The sequence below is a fragment of the Dromiciops gliroides genome, chromosome 1 (assembly GCF_019393635.1).
Source record: "Dromiciops gliroides isolate mDroGli1 chromosome 1, mDroGli1.pri, whole genome shotgun sequence".
Taxonomy (NCBI): domain Eukaryota; kingdom Metazoa; phylum Chordata; class Mammalia; order Microbiotheria; family Microbiotheriidae; genus Dromiciops; species Dromiciops gliroides.
Genome location: NC_057861.1, coordinates 577,540,733 through 577,565,532, shown reverse-complemented (window position 1 = coordinate 577,565,532; position 24,800 = coordinate 577,540,733). Strand labels below are relative to the sequence as shown.

The 24,800-nt window shown below is 39.0% G+C and overlaps 1 protein-coding gene across 3 annotated transcripts in view; it reads right to left on the bottom strand.

Moving 5' to 3' along the window:
• Positions 1 to 24,800, bottom strand: part of KANK1 (KN motif and ankyrin repeat domains 1) — a 253,017-nt gene that overhangs the window by 144,965 nt on the left and 83,252 nt on the right. For 2 of the 3 annotated variants that reach the window (XM_043973651.1, XM_043973665.1), the window contains exon 1: positions 16,550 to 16,667. The exons of the other annotated variant lie outside the window; for it this stretch is intronic. The gene's annotated coding sequence lies outside the window, so the exon portion shown is untranslated. Of the gene's footprint in view, positions 1 to 16,549; positions 16,668 to 24,800 lie in introns of those variants that run through there. 3 annotated transcript variants of the gene reach the window in all.

Genomic DNA, 24,800 nt, shown 5'->3' with positions numbered 1-24,800 from the left:
CAAAAGGCTAGAGTTTGTATTTGTTTTACTTTGTCTTTATAAAAGGGGAGAACAATAAGAGTCTACTTATGAAATGTATAAGTTAAGGATAGTAAAACATTTTTAAATTTAATTATCTATCAATCAAGCATTTCTTTTCTTTCCCCAACAGAAAAGAAAAAACAAACCCTTCATAACTAATATGCGTAATTAGCATAATAAATTCCTGCATTGGCTACATTCAAAAATGTATGTCTCACTCTGCAACCTGAATTTACCATCTCTCTGGTAGAAGACATAGCTTACTTGGGGGCAGCTAGGTAGCACAGTGGATAGAGCACTGGCCCTGGATTCAGGAGGACCTGAGTTCAGGTCCAGCCTCAGACACTTGACACTTCCTAGTTGTGTGACCCGGGCAAGTCACTTAACCCTCATTGCCCCACAAAAAAAAAAAAAAAAGAATAGCTTACTTCATCAAGTACCCTAGAGAATCATGGTTTATCATTACACTAATTGGAGTTCTCTTAAAGTATTTCAAAGTTGCTTGTTTTAATAATGTTCCTATTGTAGAACATTGTTCTGGTTCTGCCCCACTTCATGCTGCATCAGTTCATATAAATCTTTACCAAATTTCTCTAAACCGCTCTTTTCAACCATTTTAAGAAATGAAACACAAAAGATCCTATTGCATTCATGCACCATCATTTGTTCAGGCACTCTCCATTTGATAGGCCCCAGTTCTCTGCCACCACAAAAGAGCTGCTATGATAATTGTGTGCCTGAATCCTTTTCCTCTTTATTTAACCTCTTCTGGGTATAGATTCAGTAGAGGTATCACTGGCCTAAATGCACAATTTAGTCATTTCTGGCACATCAAATCAATTACAAAAGCATAAAGTGATTCTGCTTCCCAAATTCAGAGGATCACAATGCCCAACCAGATACTTGATGATTGATTAGAAAGAAAAGGGTGGCTCATCAAGGCTGACATTTGACCCTATGAAAAGAAGCCTCTTTTCTTTGCCTCAGCGTGGTTTCTTTTTGGGTGAGGGGCATTAATTTGGAGGCCACAACCCTTGTGAGTTTTGAAAGGTCAGAGAGCATGCAGCTGAAGGTCAGAAAGTCTGTGAGCTGAGTCCATACCAAGTTTTGTAGCCAGTCTGACATCAATGCCTTGGTTTGGAACTCAGACCAGCAGCAGATGGTTCTAGGACTCAATAAACTGCTCAATCAAACAATGAGAAACTTTTAAAAGTCTGAGCCCACTCTCCCCAAAGGACCAAGATGGCATAGGAGACACATGAAACCGTTATGGGGGCAAAAGGGAGATGGTGGGGGTGGTTTGGGGCTATGTCTTCACAGTAAAGATCCCTTTATAATAATGAGAGACAGAGACAGAAAGAGAGAGAGAGACTGATACAAAAGATGGGGGAGAAATCTAAATTAAATATTGGAAATGCCAGGATAGGGAGCATCCTAGTTATGTCTAGCTTGTCTAAGACTACGGAACTTATACTCTTATTTTCAAAAATAGTATGCTTTATCTGACCTAAGACCTGCCTTACAACATCCAGCAGTGGACCCTGTATTGTTGTATCAATATCATGAGTACTACTTAGAAATCTCTTATTCTTAGCTTTCGATATACTGTAATGAAAGAGAAGGGGGCCGGTGGCGGAAGGAGAGGGAGGTGGGGAGAGAGAAAGGGAGGGATAAGAGAAGGGCAGGAGTGCACATTAGGACCATCACAGCTCCAGCCTCTCAACCAATCACTCAGACTGGAGTTAGTGTTTCCTAAGAGAAAGAGCTGGTCAATCAAAGATTCTTAGGTGTTGGGTTCAGGCATAGTATGAGTCCAGCCCAAGCCAAGGCAATGGAATGTGAGGATTACATAGATCCTTCATCTTTTCATTTTTCAAGAGAATTAAAATGAGTTCTAATTAATTTTCCTCAACACCGGCTCTCAAAGCCAAAAGCCTACTGGATTTAGAGTTGAAAAAAAATAAAGCAGATTAGATAAGGGTGAAGTAGGTTAGAGGTAAAATTTTAGGGTAACTCAATGTTCACAGGATCATAGATTTCAACCTGGAAAGAACCATGGGAATCATTTTGTGCCCCCACCCTTTACCCTTCACTCCATATTGTTGTTCAGTTATGTCTGACTCCCTATGACTCCATTTGAGATTCTCTTGGCAATGATACTTGAGTAGTTTGCCATTTCATTCTCCAGTGTATTTTACAGATAAGGAATTGAGGCAAACAACATTAGGTGAGTGCCCAGGGCTCACACTGCTAGTACGTGCCTAAGACTGGATTTGAACTCATGGAGACAGTCTTTCTGACTCCAGGCCCTGTGTCACCCTAGCTTTACTTCCCCCAGCAAAGATGGAAACTGAGACCTAGATAGAAGTGACTTGTCCAAGATCACCTAGGCAGTAAGAAGCAGAGCCAAGATTTAAACCCAGGTCCTCTGACTCCAAAGCCAGCCCTCTTTCCCCTGCAACATCAACCAACCAATAAGCATTTATTAAGAGGCCATTTAGGGAGCAGCTAGGTGGTGCAGTGGGTAAAGCACCAGCCCTGGATTCAGGAGGACCTTGAGTTCAAATCTGCCTCAGACACTTGACACTTACTAGTTGTGTGACTCTGGGCAAGTCATTTAACCCTCATTGCCCGCCAAAAAAAAACCACACACAAACAAGAGGCCATTTAGCACAATCCTCTCATTTTATGCAGTTAGGTGGCACTGGGGATAAAGAACGATACCTGGAGTCAGGAAGAATCAAGTTCAAATCTGATATCGGACATTAGTTGTCTACCTCAGTTTCCTCAACATTAAAGTGGGGACAATAATAGCACCTGCCTCACAGGGTTGTTGTGAGAATCAAATGAGAGAATATTTGTAAAGCACTTAACATAGTGCCTGGGACACAGAAGGCTTAACAACTGAGGCTGAGATGTTTCAGTGATTTGACTACTATCAAAGGTTGTAAGTGACAGAGCTGGGTTAGACCCTGATCCCAAATCATACTCAGTTCCCATGACTCCAAGAACAAGACCTTTGTCACTGCCTCACACCACCCACTTGATACATTAGGATGACTTTTTAAAAGTGCATCACAAGAAACAGTCACTCCATCAACCTAAGCACTTCTGTGTTAGAACATGACATATAACCTGTTCTTAGAAGCCATGCAAAATACAAAGTTAACTTCTTTTCTGGCTAACTCAAATTTTATTTTTAATATGAAGTCAGTAATTACACATTTATTGGTCTCCAACAAAGACTTTCATGATGTTGACATATGTAATACCCCACGCCTCTTAAAGGTTCATGCATTTAGGGTAAGGGAGGATAAAGTAATTCATCCAATAAGAAATATCACAGGGAATAGAAGAGTCATCCCTTGTATCCAAAGCTCGCTCTCTTTTTTTCAGTAGGTGAAGGGCCATTGATCACAAAGCATTAGGATCATAAATCTAGAACAGGAAGACCTTGGTCCATATAATTCCATTGCCTCATTTTACAGATGGAAAAACCAAGGCCATCTTAGCACAATTCTCTTGTTTTACTCTGGAGGAGACAGATCCCAGGAGGTGAGATGAGTGCCTAAGTGACACTGGCAGTATGTGGCATCCCTAGGATGTCAACTCAGGCCCCTGAACTCCAGGCAGCTGGTGGTGCAGTAGATAGAGTATGGGACCTGCAGTCAAGAAGACTTGAGTTCAAATGTGACATTAGCCACTTACTATCTGCATGAACCTGGGCAAGTCATTTGTCTCCGGTTGTCTTAGTTCCTTCATGTGTAAGAATAAAATGTCAGTTGTACAATGTTTTATGAACCTTAAAGTGCTATATGAATGCTAGTTATTAGTATTTTTATTGCTCAGTGGGACATCCCAGTATGATTACTCTCTCTACCAGTGCAAATGTCAACTCCTACTATGTGTGTGGCAAGACATTTAGAGAGTAACTGTGAACCAAAACATTTACCTTGTGGTCCTTGGACAACACTCTAAAACCATGCTCAAAAACTTTATACAGTGGTAAAATGTACCAGAATTTGTGCCCAGATGGAATAGCTAATGAGATAATAGATGAAAAAGTACTTGGAAAGGCACATAAGCACCATATAAGTTATTACTCAAGAAACCTGGTATAGTAGAGAGAATGCTGAAAATGAAGGCAGTAGTACTGAAAAAGGAACTAAGCCTTGAGAGGATAAAAGCACTCAGCATTACCTGAGTTGGGATGGGTCTTTTATTTTGAAAAAATGTTTTAACTATTCCCAAAGGGCTATAAAACTGTGCATATCCTTTGACCCAGCAATACACAACTAGGTCTGGACCCCAAAGAGATTACAGAAAAGGGGAAAGGATCTGTATGCACAAAAGTAGCTCTTTTTGTAAAGGTAAAGAATTGGAAATTGAGGGGGATGTTCATTAGTGGCTGAACAAGATGTGACACATGATTGTGATGGAATACTTACTATTGTGCTATAGGAAATGATGAGGGGGTGGTTTCAGGAAAAAAAACACATGGTAAATACCATATGAACTGATGCAAAGTGAAATGAGCAGAACCAGGAGATCATTGGATATAATAACAGCAATATTTTAATAATCAGTTGGTAAAAGCCTTGGCAGCTCTGATCAATCAACAAGACAATGCCAAAGGACTCATGATGAAAGACTGCTTATTGCTTTAGAGAGAGAACTGATGAACCGAGTGCAAATTTAAGTATAATTTTTTACTTTCCTTATTTTTCTTGCTTTTTTGTGATAGTCAATACAGAAGGATGTTTTGCATGATTTCATATGTATAATTGATATATTGCTTGCCTTCTCTGGATGGGGGAGGGGTGGGAAGGAAGGAGGAAAAACCATAAAAATACAGGAAGAGAGACCTTAATTGTCTGCATACATGATGCTGTTCTAAGTCCAGAGATTAAAAAGGCAAAAAGGAAATAGTTTCCTGCCCTCATTACATTCTATTATTAGCTTGCTAGAATAGATTTTATTTTAAAGACAAGGGAAAGACAATACTGAAGGGGATCATCATTGGGTAGCAGATTTAGAGTAACCCTTAGTGGAATCTAACCCTCTCATTTTTTCAGATGAGAAAGCTGAAGCCCAGAGATGTTAAGTAAAATATAGATATAGATATATCACTATCCTACCTCATATAATTATATATAATACATCTATATTTTATTTATATCAGCATAGCGTGCCTCATGAAATAATAACAATTATAAGAATACAATAGCTAGTATTTATTTATTTATTTATTAAATTTGGGGGTGGGGTGGGGCAATGGGGGTTAAGTGACTTACCCAGAGTCACACGGCTAGTAAGTGTCAAGTGTCTGAGGCCGGATTTGAACTCAGGTACTCCTGAATCCAGGGCCGGTGTTTTATCCACTGCACCACCTAGCTGCCCCAATAGCTAGTATTTATATAGCACTTTATGCTTTGCAAAGTGCTTTACCAATATTAGCTCATTTGACTCTCACAACAACCTTACCAAATAGCCCAGGGTCACACAGCTAGTGTGAGGTAGGAATTGAATTTTGGTCTTCCAGTCTCCAAATCCAATATCGTATACATGCCCCCATCTAGCTAGCTGCCTGATGAAATAATTAATATTTTTTGTAAAGTTATGGACTTTTTTTTGTTTGATTAAAATTTTCCAATTTTAAGCTTTAAAGATGTATGTGTCGGGTAGCTAGGTGGCACAGTGGATAAAGTACCAGCCCTGGATTCAGGAGTACCTGAGTTCAAATATGGCCTCAGATACTTGACACATACTAGCTGTGTGACCCTGGACAAGTCACTTAACCCTCATTGCCCTTTAAAAAAAAAAAGATGTATGTGTCCCCTATTCTAATATCCATTATATTAGGTATGTTTTAAAGATCTTCTTCAAAACCTTCATTTTATAGGGTGAAGAAGCTGGCATCTAAAGAGATTCAGCAATCCATACAAATATAGTGAGTCCTGGAAGAACAAGGACTAATTCACAAAATCAACCAAATTCAACAATCACTTGTTAAGTGTTTACTGTGTTCAAGGCCCTGTGCTCTTAGCCCTCAGCCCAATGCTCATTCCACTATAAGACCCTACCCTGCTTCAGAATAGTGTAGAGCAATAATAGCAGGCTAAAAAAGGAAATTAAAAAGGGAATTAAAAGTAGGAATTAGGGTGCTCACTTCAGCAGCACATTCCTGTGCAAGGATGACACGCAAATTTGTGAAGCATTCCATATTTTTGTTTTTTAAGTAGGAATTAGGGATATTTAGAAGTATATCACCAGTAAGGTTTCTATCTTTCTGGGAGAAAGGGAGGAAAGATAAGAGTTTCCAACAAATTATCCTTGGATTTGATGTTCAAAGACAGAACGCTTGGTTGGATGGTTCATTCATCTGATTGAATATGACAATTTCTAAGTAAACAAGTATTTATGAAGCAATGGATACCCTCTTTTGGTAAAATTACTAAACCTCTCATAGCTCTTACATAAAGTTCTGTCCCATCTGGGGTGCCAAACTGTGAGATTAAAATTGGATATTAGATCATAAATCTCCCCTACTTAACCTTTCCCTTAATTTATCTCCCAGACTAGTAAATGGAAGAAGCTTCTGGTTTTCTAGATAGAGCCTTTATTGTATGGTAGTCACAAGGTGATGTTGATGCCAAGCACTGTGAGGATACAAAGGGAAAGAATGAAAGCATTCCTGCCTTTAAGAAGCTTACACTCCCTAAAACAACATGTACACAAATATATGAGAAATATTTATGAAACAAATAAAAGGTTATTCATACTAGAAATACCTACTTGTCTTCACTTGATTCATATCTTACAATCCCAGCTAGGAAGAGGCATGACATTGCACTCATGTATATCACAACGATTTACTTACTGGCTGACAATATCCAATATCTAGGGCAAGCATCAGGTACTTGCTACACCCACGCTCACAGGCAAGGACTCACCTCTAATGTAATGGAAGAGACTGGTAACTGTGGTTACACCTGTTAATCACTTCCACCTGGCAACCTTTTAAATTCACTTTGCACAAACACCTAGCTCCCCTTCACATAGCTGACAATGTAGGAACAAAAAAGAAAGAAAGAAAGAAAAGAAAGAAGAGAGAGAAAGAAAGAGAGAAAGAAAAGAAAAGAAAGAAGAGGAGAGAAAGAAGAGAGAAAGAAAGAAAGAAAGAGAGAGAAAGAGGAGAGAGAGAAAGAGAGAGAGAGAAAGAAAGAGAGAAAGAAAGAGAGAAGAAGAAAGAGAGAAAGAAAGAAAGAAAGAAAGAAAGAAAGAAAGAAAGAAGAAAGAAAGAAAGAAAGAAAGAAAGAAAGAAAGAAAAGAAAGAAAGAAAGAAAGAAGAAAGAAAGAAAAAGGGGGTCTGGATCAAAGTAGTCAAAAACACTGGCCCCCTTGCCATTGGTAAAACCAGAAAATAGTCTTTCTTCCTTTCACAACCCCATAAATACCTTCAATTCATAATACCATCACATCCCAGATCTTGAAATAGAAAGGACCTGAGTCTCTAGTTCCAACCCTTTCATTTTGTAGAAGAGAAAAATGAAGCTCAGGGAGGGTCACACAGTCAGTAAGCATCTACACTAAATTTGAACCCAAGTCCTCTGACTCTAGTACCTATTCTTTGCATCAACTTTTCTGAGAGAGAGGAGCCAAGATGGTAGAGGAAAGGCAGGGAATTCCTGGACCCCTCCCCCCAAACCCCTCCAAATACCTCCAAATAAATGCCATAAGACAATTCCTGGAGCAGCAAAACCCAGAAAAGGATGGAGTGAGATGATTTTCCAGCCAAAGATGCCTTGGAAGGTAAGCAGGAAAGGTCTGTTGAACTAGTGGAACACAGCCCCTCAGCTATGCTGAGAAGATCCAGCCCCAGGCAGGCTGATCCAGAGGAACCTCTCAGCTGCTTCTGAAACTCAACCCACAGATGGTGAGGGGGTCAAGACTGGCTTGGAGGAGATTACAGGGGTCTCTGATGGCACTGAGTCGGGACTCTGCTGTTTTGCCCCTGCTTAGACCCAGGAAGGGGAGGGGCAAGGGCACACTGTAGCTTGCAGCCACAGTGGCTTGCAGACCAGAGTACAGGCCGGGGGAGTGGGGAAGGAGCCTCTCCTTAAATTGTACCACCTTGGCCCCCTGAAGCTTGGGACAGGGCATCCTGGAAGCAGTGCCCCACTTTAAGAAAGAGTTAAAAGTCAAGAAACTTTTCAGAGATTGATGGAGGGGAGGGGGAAAACCCCCAAATAACCCTCTTAACCCTCAAGAACATAAAAAAAAAACCAAACCCCAATCTTGTCTTATTTGGGATGTTACCAAGTTGAAAGGGTTGGGCATTCATGGAATCTGTCAACAAGCAGAAATCTTTTGGCACAAGACCCAAAAGTATAGAAGGGTGCCTTGCCAACACTGGGGGTGAGGCGGGAAAAAGTCCTCTATGGGGTGGGGGCTTGGGAAAGGAGTGGGGAAATGAGGCTAAGCAACCAAACAGATGAAACATGCCTAAGAGATACAAACATACAGCTAGTTGTTCACCTACTTCACCTTCTGATTTAGGCTGGGCTGCCAACATATTTTGAAAGAGGCTGTTTATCTAGGAGAAAAGAACTGGCTTGGTATTAGAAGGTACATTCTGTTCAAATTGTTATATATTTTGACATGTTATATGGGTCTGAAGAGGCTCAAAGCTACCTAACACTTCACTTCTCCCTGTTCCAAATACATCGATATGATTGCCCTCAGCTACAATAGAATATATTCATAACATATCAACCACCATAGCAACAAGGTACTTCAACAAGAATGCTATTTTAGTATGGAATAACAAGAGGGGAAGAGAAGAAAGATAGCAACCTTTTCTTTGGCCAGGAATGTCCTAAGAAAGAAAGCCTTGAGCATTTATTGTCTCTCATAGAAACCATTGGTTCTTCCCTAAACTATCCATCAACAAGCATTCATTTATTATATTATTAAATTATGATACTGCCTAGAAAGATGAGGCTTTTTAAAAGTCAATGGGGGTGGGGAAGAAAGAGGTTAAAGACTAGCCGAATAAATACCTTCGGAAAGTAGAAAGGCAAATTACTTTGATTGCAGCCCCCTAGGATTGCAGAGACAACAACAGCTAAAGAGACTTAGGCCCTAGAGTTAACAAAAGCAAGGGGCCAGCCCTAAGGGAGAAAGCCATGTGCCTCAACATTGCTTTTAATCCCCTTGCAGGAAAAAGCAAAAGACAGAGGAAGGATTATTTTGAACGCCCTATTCACCACTGGCATTCTGAGAAATTATTTTCCAACTACAAACGTTAATAAAGTACAAATTGATGTATAAGAATGTAAGCTCTAGGAGAGTAGGCATGCTAGCTTATACTTTTCCAGTATCTCATAAAATGTTGGGCACACAGTAGATGGGTGCTCATTTATATTTCCTGATTGACACACACAAAGAATTATTATATAGGGAGTTCTAGAAATGAGCCTGATTTCACACAATACGAATTTTCGCATAGTAACTTGGAAATAAAGTAGCAAGAATAGAGAAAAAGAATAGGGCTAGGTTTGCTGCTTAAAGGGTAAAGGAGTTGTTTTTTCTTTTAGATAGAGATGGGGGAACCACCTGCTTTTCACAAACAAAGGTTAACATGTGAACATCTCTGCACTTTAGTTCACCTGTGTCTCTAAGGTAATTTAAATTAACTCTTTATTATCTCTTCCGGAGGGAAAGGTGACTAACTACAGAGCTTTCATTGCATTTATTAGCTTCACAAAAGGTATTTGGTCCATCAATCTTAAGGTCATTATTTGTTTCCAACCCTGGAAGCCAAATATATCAGAAAACAGAAAACCAACGGAATTTGGAATTTAAAAAAAAACAAACAACTTTCTCCAAAAGGCAACATTTCAAAACTTTGAAAAATGTTCTTACCACCATGAGAATTAAGAATTAAATAAAATCCCTTAACTTAATAAAGCATTATGAGAATGTCAGCAAAAATGCAGAGCTGTTAGGCAGAAGGATTATTTTTTAACAGGATGGGGGAGGGGGGAATACCCATGCACAGACCCCAGATTTCCTTGGAAAACAAGTCATTTATTCTGCCAGCCCTCATTCTATCTGAGTGGCAAGAAGAACCCAAACTTAGTAGGCTTATAAAAGCAACAAAAACAAAGTCTAAAAAGCCATCTTTTGGACCACGGGTTATTGATAGATGTTCCTAAAAATGTATTACTCTAAGAGATCTAAAAAAAGTCTGTACATTTGAGGAACTGAACTGAAGTAAATTTCAGAAAAACTTTTCAGTATCCTATCTTTCATTCCACTGTGTCCAAAAAGGAATTCTACCAAATCATCATCAGTGTTAAGATTCTTCCAATCATCATTATTTTTTAAAATCCAAAGTGTTTCTCTGCTTCACCTAAATCTTTTGCAGTTCTAATTCCCATCTCAAAATGAGATATTTATGTTAAGGCAGAAGACTTAAGAGATTTACAAAGTCAAAAAGAATTCATAACTCCTACATTTTTAATCATCCATCCTCCCAGTGTATGATTTAGTCCACAATTCCCATGAGAAAAATGAAGAAAGTTTTGAAGAACGACTTATTCCCAATGTAAATCTCCAGCAAGCCTCTGTCAATCATGTAAGTCCTTTTAACCCTGGTTAGCCTTTCCCTACCTCAAGCCTGAAAACTACATTACTATTTAATTGCTTTGTGACTTCACATTTTATTAAAAGGCAGAAAAAAACGCTGGGAGCTCAAACTAAGAGATAAACCCTCCACAGTAAATCGTCCCCTTAAGCAATGAAACTTGCCTCTCAAATGTAATAAGGTGAGCACTGTGCAAACCCCAGACAAGGAAAATTCTGCATGCTAAGTCCACAACCTTCATCACTGACAGAAACCTTAGAGTTCTCTAGAGTCAGGGCTGTAGATCAGAAGGCATTTTACACACCTAACATATTTGCTCCAGTTGATGTGAAGGGCACAACCCAATGAGTCCCTTCCCACCCTGGCCATCTCCACTTATCTTCCCTCCTTCAAAGCAAAAAAGAAAACAGGAGAAGTAGGGGAACAAGGTAGAGAATTTAGAATGACAGGAAGTGAGAACATTTTACATCTTTCCCCATATTAAAATTGTAACTCACTGGAGGATAGTTCTACTTCAGCCAGAAAAAAAACCCATCCTCTTAAAGGTGGTGATTTCTTGTCCATATTTCCCTAGTTTCCCTTTTAAGCCTATCTTCTGCCCTTGTTAATTAGCTATAGAAACCATTATCAGATTATATGACATTACTGGATATGTATTGTAGTACAAAGTAGCTCTGGGGTACTTCATTACAGACTAACCTAACCTCCAACCTCTTGCATGAATAATAATTATGATATGGTTCAGCTAAACAATGAGAAAGAATAATATTTTCTCTATACACACCCTCACTTTCTCTCTTCCCCCTCTTTATTTTTGTTTTGTTTTGGGTTTTTTGCGGGGCAATGAGGGTTAAGTGACTTGCCCAGGGTCACACGGCTAGTACGTGTCAAGTGTCTGAGGCTGGATTTCAACTCAGGTCCTCCTGAATCCATGGCCTGTGCTTTATCCACTGTGCCACCTAGCTGCCCCCCAAACAAGCATTTCTTAAACAATTTTGTATTTTAAAAAATCTTTAAAACATTGTTACCCATTACTATAGCTACTATGAAGAAGTAGATGATACACAGTCCTTGCTAACTTGGACCGCTTGGACTACTAAGTTTCATTTACTGGTGCATGTCTACTTCACCTCTGGCAGTTCCTATCCGTATAATAAATTGTCAATCCTGGGATCTGAGGTTGAGAATCACTCACTGTGCAGTAAGATTTTCCATTATTACAAAAAGGAAGATGGTACAAGCCTGTACAATATCCACTAACACTAATGTTCAGAAACAGCCTCTTGCTATTAAGACTCCCAAGGAGAAAAGTATTAGAACCTAGAAAGCAGCATAACATTTCAATCATATGACCTGTGTATATGAGTGTGTGTTGTGTTGGAGGGACCTAGTCCCTCCAATTACAGATGAAGAAACTGAGGCCCAGAGCGGGTAACTTGCTTATGATCACCAAGATTAAATGACAGAGCTGGGATCTGAACCCAGGTTGACTGGCTCCTGATCCAGCATTCTTTCTACTCCTTTGGGTTATCCCTTAGCAGCTGAGAACAAAAGGGATCATTGTTAGGTAGAATATTTTCCCCCTTCAAACAGGAAGCTTCAGAAGGAATTTTCCTTTCCTAATTGGAATCTGTGGATTCACATTTAACCGCTGTTAGACCAACAGTAAGGGATAATAACAAATAATATAGGCAATATATTCCCTTGTAGGCAGAGCTAGAGAAAGTGACGGGATTTTGATGAGCAACCTGACCTACAACTGTATACTATCTAACTTCAACCACATCCTTATTACGACTGCTCCAGCACTCCTTTTCATCTCTTGCCTAACAGATTACTCACAAGGGCGGCTGTGCTATTCCATCGGTCTTGGAGGAGAGAGACCTGGACATTAGTCACTTACTAGCATCATGTCTGTCCCCTAAGCAAGCCATTTCATCACCGCCAGAACATCAGCTTCTTCATCCCTAAAAGGAGGAAAATGATACTTACACTATTCTACCTGACAAGGAAGCTAGGTGGCAAACTGGATAGAGTGCTGGTCTGGGAATCAGGACAACTCCTCTTCCTGAGTTCAAATCTGCCCTCAGATGCTTATTAGCTATGTGACCCTGGGGGGCAAGTCACTTCACCCTGTGTGCCTCAGTTTCCTCATCTGGAAAATGAGCTGGAGAAGGAAATGGCAAACCACTCCAGCATCTTTGCCAAGAAAACCCCAAATGGGGTGACAAAGGCTTGTACATAAATGACTAAAAAACCACAAAACTCCACCTGATGGGATTGCTTCAAGGAAAGCACTTTGGAAACTACAAAGTACTATGAAATATAGTGTGATCTAGTTATTACTGCCACTAATCAAAAATGTAGAGAGGGTGTGGTATAGTGGACAAAGAGGTTGCCTTAGACTCATCAGGAAGACCCAGGTTCCAGGCAGCTTCTGAAGGATACGGTCTGTGTGACCTAGGCAAGTGACTCAAACTTTCAGTGTTCCAGACAACTTTCTAAAAATAGGGTTCTTCATTTTGTGTGTTCATCAAGGACCCCTTCCCCTTTGGCAATCTAGAAACAACTTTGGGAATTCACTTGACCAAGGTCATGAAGCCTACTGACTCCTCCTCAGAATAATGCTGTTAAATGCATAAAATAAAATGCATAGGATTACAAAGAAAACCAGTTATGTTAAAATACAATGATCAAAATACAGTTTTTAAAAAAACAAGTTTATGGATCCCTGTTTGAAGACTTGAAGTTGCTGGTTTACACTGCTAGTGCAACCACTTTACAAGGAGATTCATATGCCAATAAAATAAAAAATTCAATAAAAAACAAAAACCCACCTACTATCCATAATGACTATTGTAAATCCTTTCCATTTTCTCAAGTTCCCATGGTTGTTAGCCTGTGTGTATCCCAACATCTAAGAGGAATAATAGATAAGCAAGTACAAGATTTGGAGTCAGGAAGATCTGAGTCCAAATCCCACCTCAGACACTTTCTAGCAGAGTGACCCCTGGACAAGACACAACCTTATCCTCTGTTTCCTCATATGTATAAATGAGGATAATAATAGCACCTACCTCTCACATCGTTGTTTTGAGGATCAAATGAGTTAACTGAAAACTTTGAAGCACTATAGAAGTACTAGGTAGTATCGTTATTATGTACTCACAAATGAGTCTAGAATAGTTGATTTTGTGCAATTCTTTAGTCAACATGATAAATCCAAAATTACAGAATATTAAAGCCGGATCTTAGAGAAACACCTCTCATTTCACAGGTGAGTCAACCAGAAAGCCCAGTTGATGTGAAGAGGGCACAACCCAATGAGTTGATAGATGTTTCTCAAAATGCATTACTCTAAGAGATCAGCAAACAGAAGGACCTTGATCCAGGTCATACAGAAAGTCCAGGTCCGACCTGGAACTAAAAGCTGGATCTTCTGAATTCTTTGCTGAATGCTCTTTCTACTACACCATGACATGAGCCACCTACCCAAGTCCAAGGAGAGGACAGGAGTGTAGACAGTTTAATCTCTTGGAACCTCAGTTTCTCTACCTGAAAATGTAGCAATTACAATCAGTCTCTAGGAATGCTATGCCTAAATGCAAAATCAGTCCAATTTCCTCAGCATGAGCCAGGCATGGGCTGTCACAAGGACACCTTTGTAATAAAGAGGAAGGACTCACTAGTATCACTCCCCATAGGGAACACAAAATCCTGGCGAATATCCAAGAGACAAGGGACTTGCCAATCACATACTAAGGAAATTGTTTTAGTTTTGTTTTTCGCTTTTTTCTTTTGTAAGCTGGGTAATGAAGGAGACTTCTGTAGGAAATTAAGTGATATCTGACCTAGACAATCTCAGCAAGGACCTCAGAAGCCATTAAGTTCAACTAGTACCTGAAAGAGAGGCACTCTACCCCATCTGCACCAAGTGACAGCTAGGCTAGTGCTAGATCTGGAGACATGAGGGCTGAGGCCTCACTTGCCTCATCTATAAATGGGGACAATAATAGCACCTTCCTCTCAGGATTGTTGTTGTATGGATAAAAAGAGAGAAAAGCTCTTTGAAAACTTTAAAGTGCTATATAAGTGCTAGCTATATTATTGTTTTAAGATCTCAAGAGAAAGGGAACCTACCACCTCCCTCACAAATCATTCTTCTGAGTAGCTCTACTTGTTCATTCAATTCAATAAACGTAATAAATGCCTATTATCGTCAAGAACCTAGAAATAATAAAGACAAAAAGGATGTTGGGGGGGCAACTAGGTGGCGCAGTGGATAGAGCACTGGCCCTGGAGTCAGGAGTAAATGAGTTCAAATCCGGCCTCAGACACTTAACACTAGCTCTGTGACCCTGGGCAAGTCACTTAACCCCAATTGCCTCACTTAAAAAAAAAAAAAAAGGGTGTTAGGAAGGTTTCCCCCCCCACCCACCCCCCTTTATTGAGGGCTTAAATACATCTCCCTGTAGACATTTCTGTATCTGTACTCTAGGGGCAAAAAACCCCACAGGTTTAACCCCTCATGTAAGAGTTCTTCAAATATTTGAATCAAGGGTTTCTAAATTTGGGGCCATAGTCCATGAACTATTTTTTTTTTTTAAACTGAGTTCACAATCTAATATGAGAGAAAACATCCAAATGATTATGTACAAACAAGATATATACAGGATAAATTGAAGGTATTTTGAATTCACTAAGTTCAGGACAGAAAAATACATTTAATTTTTTAAAATGGTTCAGGACAGCTAGGTGGTGCAGTGGATAAAGCATTGGCCCTGGAGTCAGGAGGGCCCCAGTTCAAATAAGGTCTCAGACACTTACTACCTGTGTGACCCTGAGCAAGTCATTTAACCCTAATTGCCTCAAAAAGAGAGAGAGAACAAGAAATGGGTCCATAAACTAAAATCAATGTTACTTTTTCTAGAATTCCAAAACTAGAACTCTTTTCAGAAAAGACCCTTGACCATCATCCTCTGTTCTGCCTCCATGGCTTTCCTATTCCCTCCAAAACCATCTCAAATTTAACTTCAACCAAACAACCTTTACTCGCTAAGAAGCTTTTGTTGTTGTTCAGTCATTTCAGTCATGTTCTTTGTGACTCCATTTGAGCTAAGCCTAGTCAAATACTATAGAGACCTATGTATACTTCAGAAACTTCCAACAGTCTTACGAGCACAGAAGCCAATTCATTATACTTGACAGAAGTTCAAAGAATTAAAGCTATTTGTTATGTAATAAGATCAGAAAAGTACTTTTCACTGGATGCTGACATTTCACAAATAGCTCTGAGGACCAATCAAGCACTCCTTCTAAAATTTGGGCTGATTATCTTAAGCTGATCTATCCCATGGAGGGGAGGTGAAAATTCTCTATTAAAAAATCATGCTATTTAAGAAAGTATGAGACATTCATTTACAACCAGACTAAACTTTCTCCATTAGAGATGAAAAGTGAAATGTTCTTTTCTTTAAAAAAAACAAAAACCCTCTTAAAAAATAATTCAACAAATATGAATGATTGTTTTATCTCCATTTTTCTTAACCTAATAGCCTTATTTCTTTAACATGTGTCTGCCATATTGGATAGTACAGTGTAGTTCTTGGGATAAGGGGTTAATCTGACTAGCATTTCAGTTTTTTGTTAATTTAACTAAGTAATGACAAATCTCATTCTTTGGGACCATAACGCATGGTTCAATTCTAATCCTATATATCTCTGTGAACACATACATGCTCATTTTGTAAAATAAACTCTGTAGCAGGCTATGAGATAGATGCCTGAGGCAGAAAAAGAAGATAATACATTTAACATGTTCAAAACCAAAAAATAACCTTATTTTGAATTATAAAACCACACCACAAAGGAGCCTACCTTATTTGTGTATGCTGAAGATTTTTAAATGAAGTACTGTTTCTAAGTAGATATCAGGTGAATGGAAATAACTCAATGATTCAGCAAAGCAGCCCATCCAGTTCCATGAAAATCATCTTGGGAAGGGAAAGAAAATATCACTGAGATACATTAGAATACGTTTCAATTAAGACATAAATAAAAGAGTACTAAATCAAGTACTAGAGAAATCTAATAATGAAATTAATACAGCAAAAACTTACTAGCTTACAGTGATTGGTGTAGGTAGGATGTGACAAAGAAAGGCCCAGAGGCAAGCCTAGTTAAAAGAAGAAATTTTCTCAGGATCCTCAATCCTGTGGTCAACTTCTCCCAGAAACGCTTGAAGAAATAGACAATGTTTCTTTTCACAAGATAGAATCTTAGGTCCATGTCTCTTCCATTTTTTTTTTTTTAGTGAGGCAATTGGGGTTAAGTGACTTGCCCAGGGTCACACAGCTAGTAAGTGTTAAGTGTCTGAGGCCGGATTTGAACTCAGGGCCGGTGCTCAATCCACTGCGCCATCTAGCTGCCCCTGCCTCTTCCATTTTTAAGGGCTTTATAAGTAATTATTCACCTCCTTTCCTCCCCAATACAGTTCTCTCTTCAAAACAGTCCAATGCCAGCCAACTACTGACATCTTAGCCTCACACTCTCACTTCTCCCTGACATTGAACTCTACATGACCAGCTACAAGTTCATGCTCTGGAGAACTGGGTTTAATTTTGGGCACCAGAAAAAATACTGACAAGCTGGAATTTGTCCAGAAAAGGGCAAACCAGGATGGTGTGGGAAATTGAAAGTCTGACATTGGAGGGATAATTTGTAGGCTTTGAGAAGACTTACTGGAGATATAGCCTTTGCCTTCAAATATTTGAAGGATTGTATTGGGTTTGTTGTGTTGGTGCCAAAAGTAGAACTAAAAAATAATGGGTGAAAGTTGAAGAGAAGCTAATTTTGGCTTGAGAGAAGGAAAATTTTTCCTCACAATTACACCTTTCAAAAAGAATGGCCTCTGGAGCCAATCTCTTCTCTATCCTTGGTTAGGCAACTAATTGTCTCTAAGATACTGTGGAGAGGGGCAGCTAGGTGGCATAAGTGGATAGAGCATAGGCCCTGGAGTCAGGAGGACCTGAGTTCAAATCCGGCCTCAGACACTTAACACTTACTAGCTGTGTGACCCTGGGCAAGTCACTTAATCCCCATTGCCTCACAAAAAAAAAAAAAAAAAAAAAAAAGATACTGTGGAGTAAACTACTGCTTCCTATATTGAATAATAATAGCCTCTGAGGTCCTGTCCAATTCCCAAGATTCTGTAATTCTATTCCCAAGCAATTGTCTACACCAAACAAATTGGTCTTTAACTGTAAAATATTTTTCACTATGCACTAATTTTTTCATGCATATTAGTGGTTATCTCCCCAAATACTTGGTAAGTTTTTTGATTGTGGGGTCTTGTATTATGTACTTAAAATAGTGATGAGAACATTAGTGGTGGCATAGAAATACAAGTTGGATGGTTTTTTTGTTTTTTTTTTTAAAACATGTACTTTATATAGAGAGGAAAATAATGTAATTTCCCAAAGTTAATTTTTTGACAACAAGTTTTATCAAATGGAATTCAATCAAATAATAATGGCAATTCCTTTCAAATTCAGGTAATAATTTTGTTACAATTACTTCTGAGTTATAACATACAATCTATGTAATAACTAAAACATTACCGTCAAACCCTAAAATTATTTCAATATTTGTAGAATACCCAACCAATTATTTTGTTGAAGAGTTATGTATCTTCGAAATTTTTTCTAGTTTTATTCCACATGAATGCTATTTTCTTTTAATTTTTTTGCAAAAAAGTATGTGTTGAATTCTGAAAATCTCTTACTTGTAAACATTTATCAATCCACGCTTTTTTTGTCCCATTTAGACAGAGGTTAAACACAAAGGGTCAGCATAAACACCTGGGGCCTCTGACTTAACTGAGGTGCCTAGGAGTGCCTAGGATTGTAATTCATGGGCAAATATTTGAATGCAAGCATTTCTTTAATAACAAGAAATGCCACATTGCATCAGATCTAACATCCAGTTCAGGGTTCTAACTATGGCAGAATTAGTAAGAAATGTGTCTCAGAGCACAAGGGCTACCCCACTATCAATTGTAATCAATTTTGTGCTGTCTAAACAGTCAGCTAATTAGGTACAAAATCTAGAGTTAATCATAGCAGACATTTAATAGCCTTTCAAGATCTACAAAGCACTTTATGCATATTATATCATTTGATTCTTGCAACAATCTTATGAGATGAGGTGCTACTGTTGTCACCTCCATTTTACAGATAAAGAGGCACAGTATTAAGTTTATAAGTATATAAGTTTGTAGGGGGGCAGCTAGGTGGCGCAGTGGATAAAGCACCAGCCCTGGATTCAGGAGTACCTGAGTTCAAATCTGGCCTCAGACACTTGACACTTACTAGCTGTGTGACCCTGGGCAAGTCACTTAACCCCCATTGCCCCACCAAAAAAAAAAAAAGTAAATATAAGCATATGTTTGTTTATGATCACACAGCATTTTCCATGTTAAGGACAGGGTTCAAACCCAGGTTTTTCCAGATTCCTAGTTCATCATTTTTGCCACTACATTGGGCCATTTATTTAAATACATTTATTTAGTAATAACTCAATTATAAAATTCTTTAAGGTTTTCAAAGTATACCCCAGACAATAACCCCATGAGCCAGAATTCAAACCAAGGTTCTTCTGAACTCCAAAGCCAATACTTTTTCCAATACACAATGCTCAAGTCAAGTGGAGGAAGGAGAATAGTATGGAGTATTTACTTAGACCAGAGAGTCTTAATCTCTTTTCTGTAATGGACCTCTTTGCCTGTCTGATCAAGCCTATGTATCCCTTCTCAGAGCAATGACTTTATTGAAAAATTCTTAATTGAAGTAAATACTACATTTCAGTTAGGGGTTAAGAGAAAATAAATAATAATATTCTTTCTACCTACATGAATACTACACTAGTCAGGCCCATCATCTTATATTTGGTCTCCCTGCTTCCCCTTTTCAATGCATCCTTCATAGATGCTTGTGACTTTCCTGGAGGACAAGTCTGACCATGTTAGTCCCATACTCAATAAACTTCAGTACATCTCTATTCCTTTTAGGAGGAAATATAACCTGACCCAATCCTATATTTTCAGTCTATATATCACACATTATTACCTTTCACACACAGTAGTCTGGCCAAATGGACCTTCTAACTGTTCCTCCCACTTCCTCTTCTGACTCTGTTTCTTTTAACTGTATGTCCCCAATGCCCAGAATGTCCTCTCTCCTCACCTCTTAGCTTCTCCAGAAGCCTTTCCTTTACTCCTGATTGCTATTGCTTTATTTCCTAAATAATCTATTTTGTGTATGTGTGTGTGTATGTATGTATATGTGTATGTATGTATGTATATGTGTATGTATGTATATGTATACATGTGTGTACAGCTATCCATAAGGTCTCCTCCATTAGCGCAAAAAGTCCTTGAGGGCAGGAATTATTTCACCTCTTTGTATTGCCAGTCTCTGGCTCAATCCCTGGAACATAAAAGTTCTTAGTAAACACTTATTGATTAAAAACCACTAATATATGTATCATGTGATATTCCATCAAAGTAATCTGTGTTTATCTTAATTCCTCCACCAGATCCATGAGGGCAGGCACCATGTTTTACATTTGTCAAAAACAGGTAAAAATAAACAAGATCCCATTTATCCATCTGACCCTTAAGTCTTGGTTCCCCTAAGAGCTCTTCTATTGCCTGACTCTAATAACTGACTTCATAAACAGCACGGCTGACAGTATGGTGGACAAACCTGGCCTGGCCTTGTAGAACTCTTAATAAATACTACCTAATGAGAACAACTAATTCTGTTCCAACCCTCACTCTAGGCAAATGTGAGCCTCCAATCTAATTTAAATCATCAGGTCAGCCAACAGAATCTAAAATGAGTCGAGCCAACAAATCAAAAAAAGCCTTCCAGTTAGAAACTGTGCTACTTACTTTGTGACCTAGTAATTTATGGGGTTTTTTTTTGTCCAAGCATTATTTATACTATAAATAATTAAACTAGGTAATATCTCTAAAAAGCGTTGACCCTGGTTTGTAAGCAGTCCCATGGTGCAGTGGAAACAGCACTGCTCTTCATTACCTCTGACTATGTGACCTTGGACAAATTTGACATCTCTACAGCTCAGTTTCCACATGTACAATATAAAAGAGCTGGCTAATGGAAGAACCTAACTTTGTATAGCACCTGTAAGACCCTGGTTCAGATGCTGTTTCAGATATTATCTTAATGGGAGCCTGGTATAGTGTTCCCTGGCCTCTTTGTCAGAAGACCTGGGTTCAAGTCCCTGACCCTGGGCAAATCACAGTACTTTTCCAAGGCAAGCAACTCTTTTGAGACGAAGTTGCAGAGTAAGTATTAGCATTAGCAGAGGGAATATCTATATCAGGAGTACCCCATAGCAATGAAATCACAGTTCTCTTCTCACTCACCTCCAAATATTATATTCTTACAACAATACTATGAGCTTTTATCCACATAATTGTAGGGTTAAGCAAGCTAAGGCTCTGATGAATGGCTGACACAGAGCTACTATCTGAAGCATCAAATGATGCTCGAACCTTGAGCCTAACTCCATTTACACTAAACCACCCTTTCTTAGCTCTGAATCTGACGATTCTATAACCATGTGGAAGTCACTTCATCTCTCTCCACCTCAGTTTCCTTATTTCTAAAACTGAGGAAAACAGCTGTCCTACTTATACCTCTTGGTGCTTTGTTGGAAGAAAATTGTCAACTTTAAGAGAAATGAGGATCAACAGCATTGTCATTTAGCTTTCCAACACTATTAATAATAAACATGGCTCCAAAAGAACATGTATCGGGGCAGCTAGGTGGTACAACAGATAGAGCACTGGCCCTGGAGTCAGGAGGACCTGAGTTAAAATCCGGCCTCAGACACTTAACACTTACTAGCTGTGTGACCCTGGGCAAGTCACTTAACCCCAAATGCCTCACCAAAAAAAAAAAAAAAAAAAAAAAAAAAAAAGAACATGTATCTATCCCTTCTATTGGTAACACCACCACCCCTCCTTCCCATCCCTTACTTTAGTAGGTCTGCCAAGGGCGACCTTGAACCATGAACTTACTGCTTTCTTATACTGAATTAGCCCTCCTGTCCTACCCCCTTGGGAGTGCCCCTTTCTTCAGTAAAGAAATAAATATTAGCTTGAAACCAAGGCCACCTTATAAGCCAACACAACTGTAACCCTGTGACCGAAAAAAAAAAAAAAAGGCAGTTCCAGATATCCAATGTCCTTCCACTTCTCCAACAGAATGTATACCTAGAACTAAACTGCAGGGGCAGCTAGGTGGCGCAGTGGATAGAGCACCGGCCCTGGAGTCAGGAGTACCTGAGTTCAAATCCGACCTCGGACACTTAACATACACTTACTAGCTGTGTGACCCTGGGCAAGTCACTTAACCCCAATTGCCTCACTAAAAAAAAAAAAAACTAAACTAAACTGCAGGAAGGTAGCAGCACAGCCCTCCTATATATAAATATTTTATGTGCAGCTTGCAGTGAAATTCTAGATGAATACATAGCTATAGATCCTTTGCAATTAGCTGGTTGCACAAATGAGCTTCTTTTCAATACTATGGGAAGTAAGGCCCACTTCATTCTACTGGAATCCCCCCTGAGTTAGAGCTCAGAATTCCCTAAATGCTTTAATTATTTAATTTCCTTTCCTTTCAAAATCCCATAGTTGTACAACTGATGTCCTCTGGGGAAACCAGCCTGCATAATGAATGCCAGACTAAGTGCTGGGTAATAGGGTCACAAGAGAGAATAGCTATGTTCATTTACAGTTAATTCATAATCACTAAGAGGAGAGAATGGGCTGGTACAATGAATAGAGTGCCAGGCCTGTAGTCAGGAAGACTCATCTTCCTGAGTTCAAGTCTGGCCTCAGGCACTTACTCGCTGGGCAAGCCACTTAACCCTGCTGGCCTCAGTTTCCTCATCTGTAAAATGAGCTGGACAAGGAAATGGCAAACTATTCCAGTATCTTTGCCAAGAAAACCCCAAATGGGGTCATGGAGAGTTGGAGTCAACTGAAAATGACTGAAAAACAACAGAGACAGACCATAAATCTAGATGGAAAGCGGCACACTATGCCCCAAGGAAGATTTCTTATGGGAACTCACTGGTCTCTTTAAAAAAAATAAAACAAAACCAAACCCAGTAAGACAGGAGGACACTCCACCACAATAAAATAGTCTTTATATTTATTTAATTATAAAATCTTGCTTATTTATGGAATGCATCTGCAAAAACCTTCAGGTCACCCAAGACAATTCTAGCCTGGGAATTGGCGAAAAGAAAACCAGAAACACAAAAAAGAAACCGCTTTTGGCAGTGAAGTGGCAAACTGCTGAGAAGAGGTATTCCAGAATGACTGGTCATTTTGGACTAGGGAAAGAAGGGAATGCTAATTGGCTGGTGATTGTCTTCCAGAGGACCAACCTTTTCACAAGAAGACTGAGAAATATTGGACAGAAGACAGAAAAGGCAAGAAAGAAGAAAAGCAGGGGAGAGTAAAACTAAAACAACAACAAAAGGACAAAAGCAGCACTGGAGGTGGTGATGGGGCAGCAAGCCTGCCCGGGGCACTGGAGAAGAAAGCCAGGAAAGAGAGAACAAGGCCGCAGTGTGGGGCCATGTCTCAGTTCTTCTGTAATGATATTAATATGTTTCTTCATCTGTAAAATGAGAAATGAGGGAGCCTGGCTAGGAGAGGGAACAGGTGATTGGTAAAGTATCTTCTAACTCTATAATCCTATACTAAGCTTAAGGCACATCAGTCACAGAAGGGTGGTTCTTCCATGATTAGACATTAATATGCCTTACCCTGAGGAAACAGGGTGTCTAGTAACACTGACCTGTCCATGTTGCCTCACAGAATCAAAACGAGGCCTATATGAACTATTAGTAATAACAAAAATTATTTTTGCTAATATTAACATCAAGTTATTCCTCCAGAGGGAGAACTGATCAACTGAGTGCAAATTGCCGTATAATAGTCTCACTTTATTATTTTTTTTGCTTCTTACCCCCCAATATGGCTAATATGGAAATATGTTTTACATGATTTTACATGTATAATTGATATGATTTTGCTTGCCTTCTTAGTGGGTGGGGGAGGGATGGGAGAGAATTTAGAACTCAATTTTTAAAGGAAAAGTGTTAAAATTGAATAAACAATTTTTTAAAACATCAAATTACTTTAATATTAGACAGCCAGGGTTTATATAGGGCTTTAAGGCTCCTTGTGACAACCCTGAGTTATCTTCTGATGATACATACTCTAAGTTTTTTTTTTTAATTATTTTTCTAATTGCATGTAAAAATAATCATAATAAAGAATCTCTAAATTTAGAAGGAGCAAGTTCTCTCCAAAATTACCAAGTCCAAAAGCCTGAAGTGATGGGGAATAGCTTTAGGAGATGCTATTTCCCAAATTATGTTACTAAGGGACACTATCCCCCTCACGTGTGCAGAACCCAACCGCATCAGTAGCAAATTACTCGAAATCAAATAGGTGATTCATTGTTGTATACAATTACCAGACAGTAATTACTGTAGTTTAAGAAATAACAAGGGGCAGCTAGATGGCGCAGTGGATAAAGCACTGGCCCTGGATTCAGGAGGACCTGAGTTCAAATCCGACCTCAGACACTTGACACTTACTAGCTGTGTGACCCTGGGTAAGTCACTTAACCCTCATTGCCCCGCAAAAAAAGAAAAGAAATAACAAACATAAGGAATCAGAGAAACATAGGAAACATTATATGAACTGATGCAAAGTGAAGAAAAGAGAATCAGGAATACAAAGTACACAGTGACTACAATAATGGAATTGAAACAACATTAAAGGGGAGTAGAACTTGTTTAACTGCAATGGCCAGTATGGGTTCTTGAGGACAATTATGGGTTACAGTTGTTACATGAATTGTCAGAGGCATCTCTTGTAATTTTTTAAAATCTTGTTTATTTGTTTTTCTTTGTTACTGGGAGGTTGGGTGGTCAGAGTATTGGGAAGAGACTGTTTAAAAAAAAAGATACCAACCAATATTTAATGACTATTTTTTGTACTCACACTCCATAA